This window comes from Choloepus didactylus, chromosome 2, assembly GCF_015220235.1.
Source record: "Choloepus didactylus isolate mChoDid1 chromosome 2, mChoDid1.pri, whole genome shotgun sequence".
In the NCBI taxonomy this organism is placed as follows: Eukaryota; Metazoa; Chordata; class Mammalia; order Pilosa; family Megalonychidae; genus Choloepus; species Choloepus didactylus.
In genome coordinates, this window is record NC_051308.1 from 48,279,584 (window position 1) to 48,284,556 (window position 4,973).

Consider the following 4,973-nt stretch of genomic DNA (forward strand, 5'->3'; position numbering starts at 1 on the left):
TAGTGCCTGTGGAGGGAGAAGACTCTGACCTGTGGAGCGGGAGATACATCCACACAGGTGCAGCCTTGGCCCCTTCTATTCAATTGTGGCACACTGGCTCTTCCCCCACACGTGTGTGTCTACTGAGATTTAACCGACAGACTGACTGACGGACGGACCTTCTGGGTGACACATAAAGGTCAAGCAGTGTTTTCCCCAGCAGCTCCTTAGGACAGACTTCAGGAAGGTTGTCCCGGGGGAGTGTCCCGGCACAGCTGTGATTCAAGTCATGACTCCCTTTCCCACACGGGAGCCTGAAGTGTGCCTTGGCTGAGCCCATGGCTTTTCTTCCCCTGGATCAGGAAGTGTTGGTCGGATAGTTTAAGCTGTTTGTTTTCTATGTGTCCATCTGCTCTTTGCTCCTTTTCTCCTCTTTTTCTGTCTTCTGTTACTTGAGCATTATTTATGATTCTATTTTATTTCCACTAAATTTTTGGGTGTTTGTTCTATATGATTTACAATATGTACCTTTAACTTATCCCAGTCTACCTCAAACAATTTCATGTCACTTTACTTACAGTGAAAGACCCTTATAATAGTAAACTTCCATTTTCTCCCTTCCATCTTTTAAGTTACACTTCTACTTACACTGCAGAACCCACAATGCATGCATTGTTGTTCTTTCTGCATTAATCAGCTATATTTTACAGAGATTTAAAAGCAAGAAAATTTTCTTTCATATTTACCCACTGTTTATCATTTCTGGTACTCTTCATTCCTTTGTGTAGATCTGAATTTCTGTCTAGTATCATTTTCCTTCTACCTGTAGAACTTTCTTTAACATTTCTGCTAGTGTAGGTCCACTGGCAACAGATCCTCTCAGCTTTCTTTGTCTGAAAAGCCTTTATTTTATTTTTATTTCTGAAAGATGTTTTCATGAGGTATAGAATTTTAGATCAACAGTTTTCATTTTCAGTACCTTAAAGATGTTGCTCCACTACTTTCTGACTTGCAATGTTTTGGACAAGAAGAACACTATCTTTCTTGCCTTCTTTCCTCCGTGCATCATTTGTCTTTTTTCTCTGATCACTTTAAGATTTTTCTTTTTATCTTCAGTTTTTAGTAATTTGATTATGATTTGCCTTGTTGTGGTTCTCTTTATGTCTATTCTGCCTGGGAGTTATTGAGTTTCTTGTATCTGTGAGTTTATAGTTTTCATCAATTTTAGAAAAATTTTGGCCATTAATTTTCAATTTTTTTTCCTACTCCCCTTATTCACCTTTTGGGACTCCAATTATGGGTCTGTTTTACCACTTGATATTGTCCCACAGGTTACCAAAACTCTCCATTCGTTTTCAGTCTTTTCCCTGAGACAGTTTCTGTTTCCATGTCATCAATTCACTGATCTTTTCTTCTACAGTGTCTGATGATTTTTTTATATACATATAGGTATATCTAAATTAAAACCTTATTGAATAAACAACACTTTCCAGAACACATGATCTACTGGGCTACATTACATGCAATGAAGCTGAACATGACAGTAGTTTAGCATGGAATGTCAAACAAATCAGTCTTTCTATTGTACAAAACTGTTTATGTAGCTGACTTGCAGGAAGAAAAACATAATAGTGTTTTCACCAATTATCTGTGATGAGTTCAGAATTGGTATTTGAAGAAACTGATAGATTTCCTTAGTATATATTTCAAACAAATTAGTTTCATGTGTACTACTGAAACCTCTTTCAACTTCTCTTGCATTCCACATAAAACCTTAGTGCAACCATCAAAGCTGCTGGTCACTCCAAGAGACTGTCACACTCATAATAATAGAACACAAGTCCTGGATTAATGTGTAATAAGAACAAAACTATAATACCAGCTACTGCAAAATTCATGTAGGCACGTATAATAGTCCACTCTAAGCATTTTTTCTGAGTCTCTCACATTAATGATACAAGCCTGTTTACAGTACTAAAATTCTATCATTTAATCATCGATGATTACATTTCAGAAAAAAAAAAAATCATCCATGTCAGCAATAGCATTACTGCTATATTCTAAAAAAGAGAAAAAAGAAAAAAAAAAGAATCATAATTAACTAAACCAATATCCATAATAGGATATGTGGGGAAAACTCATTGGGGGAGGTGGGGAGAGAATTGTGCTTTACTTTACTTGCACAGCAGGAATTATATAATGTAAACACCATATTGGCCACACCACAAAATCCATGAGAATCAAGGTTCAAACTTGAACACTGTGTATGCATTATTTTCAAATATGTGTTTATGAGTTTACACTGCATCTGCTTCTACCAGTATATGACAAATGAGACACCCTTCTTCCACACAAACACACACATACTACAAGTGATTGTTAAACGTTGAATATGGCTTGCCTCCCTGACACTAACTCAAAAAAATGTTGTGACATCCAAACTGTTTTAAAAATGTTTACAGAAATCATTAAATGAATGTAAATAATAGTTGAGGAATTAGGTTAGGATATAATGCAAGTGGATATAAAAGAGAATGTACATATAACTGGCTGAGATTTGCAAGTGCATGGAAAGTCTTTTTCTGTGGGCCTTGTCTGAACATTCAGCCAATACCAAGAATGAAAAATATAATAGCACAAGTCCATTGACACCTGGAAGGTCAGACCTAGAAAGCTTACCTTCAAAGTGTAAACGACAATAATGGAGTATTTTAGCAGGGACATAGGACAATCCTCTATCATTTTCTTATCAAAAAGAAATAAAATGTTCAGCAAGTATTTTTTCCTGGCAAAAGTTATTTCAGTTCATGGTAAAACAACTATCATCTACTCTTTAACATACAGAAAACCATACTAGCCTGAGGGTGAAGAGATGCAGGGGAGAAGAAGCCCTTCCTATGTATCACCTAATGCAACTTTATTTATACTTTAAGTTCTTTGAATCACCTACTTTTAAGATAGCAATATGTACCTCCCTTAACTCCTTCCCTGTCTGCCTGCCTATCCAAGACACCCCCAGTGAACCTCTGAATTCTAACGTGTTTGTGTTTTCTAAGCTTCTGACCGAGGCTGTTGAGTATCCCCTCCACTAGAACAAAATTAATACCTAAGGTGCCCCTTCTACAGGACTTTTTTTTTCCCCTCCACTTTGAGTGGAACTTTGATACTCTGGGGCAGATATCTAGATCTCAAGGTTATCAGGCTGAGGCCTGCTGCCTGCATAACAGCTAGCTCTGCTGGAAGGCAACTCCTCCACAACGGCTAATGGCTGTAGTTCGTGCCCAGCAGCTAGTTTTTTAGAATTCTTGTTATCATCAGGGAAATCAAAAGGCTGTGAGTGGGAGTTTAGAGATGGTGCTTCCTGCCTGCCCCATTCGGTTTTGCTCTGCACTGTAATTAGCCTAGTTTGGCTCGCTTGCTTGTTGTAATTGCGGCAGGAAGGATTGTTTTTGTCTCCAGTAACCAGCTTGTACCCAGGAGGAGACATGAGCAAGAGTGGAGCAGTGTACGAGGAGCAGCCATTAAAATAAGCATAGTTCGGAGATCCACAGTCTTTGGTGGGGCTCAGCAAGCTGGTGGTAGTGTGGTAAGGACCACTTTTTCCCTTCACCCAGTCCTTAATGCCCTTGAAGAAGACATAGAAGAGTTCGATGACGTTCAAGGCAAAAGACACCAAGGACACCACCAGCATGAAGGTGATGAAGATGGTGTTCTCTATGGGGAGAGATGAGGCAACCATTTGATGTGGGCAGGGAGCTCTTTTACAATGTAAACTGTACTCAGGCTGAATCCACAGATGTGCCCCTGGATCAGCAAGAAGACCACCTCAGAAACTGACCTGAAAAGGATGCCAATGATGTAGGTACGCAGAGAGCACCCTCACATTTTCACCTCTCCAGGTTCTTCAACTCCATACTTGAACTTCTTAATTTCAGTTTGCTTCAAGTGCATCTTCACATTGACACCATCAGTTTGGGCAACTTTGAGTTCCTCTTCTTTCCTGTTCAGTTTCTCTTCTTTTTGCATCACATAGAACACATGGGCCAAGTTCAAGAGCATGGGTACAGACACAGATATGATCTGCAGGACACAGAAGTGCACATGAAAGATTGGGAAGGAATTGTCATGGCAGATGTTTTCACAAGCAGGTTGTTGAGTGTTACAATGAAAGGCAGACCGCTCATCACCCCCGGCTGACTCAACCGCTGTCCCCAGTAGCAGGATTCAGAAAATAAAAAGGACAGAGAACCACACCTTGCCTCCATCTGTGCAACAGGCTTGAATGTTGTTGAGGAGTTTGCTTCAGGCACTCCAGTCACCCATGTTGCCTGGGTGCTGTTCTTTCACTTAAAAGAAGTGAAACAGGAACGCCAAGTGATTGAACTCCTTGGAGGGTGATGTAAAAGGAAAAATTAAGTTCAGGCACTCAGACTTGTCTATTTAAAGTTTAAAATCTGCTGCTGTTTGGTACTTTCCTCATTCCTTCCTCCTAATGAAAGAAAAGTGCTGATACCTCATAAGAGCTTCTGTCTCGTTCGCTTTTAATCCCATCCAGTATAGTTTTCATTGCAGATTTTGTATTTTGCATATCTAGAAGTTCCATTTCAGCTTTTTAGTATCTTCCAGTTTTCCCGTCATTGTGTTCATTTTTCCTCTACCTTCCTCAGTGTGCAAAACATGTTTGTAATAGCTGTTTTAATGTTCTTTCTGCTAATTCATCTCTGTCATTTCTGGGTCTGTTTCTACTGGCTGATTTTTTTCCTGGTTATGGGTAATATATATTTTTAATTTCTATGCATGCATGGTGTGATGGTTTGAACCCCAGAAGATCATGTTTTTAAAGCTAATCCATTCCTGTGGGTATAGGCCTGTTGTGAGTGGGAGCTTTGATTAGGTTATTTCAGTTGACACATGCCCCAGGTGGGTCTTAATCTTCTTACTGAGTCTTTATAACAGAATGAAATACAGAGAGAAAGACACAGAAGCTGAGAAAG

At 39.3% G+C, this 4,973-nt stretch overlaps 1 pseudogene; it reads right to left on the bottom strand.

Moving 5' to 3' along the window:
- Positions 1–3,160: 3,160 nt before the first annotated feature.
- On the bottom strand, positions 3,161–4,302 carry LOC119515592 (annotated as a pseudogene).
- Positions 4,303–4,973: the final 671 nt, after the last annotated feature.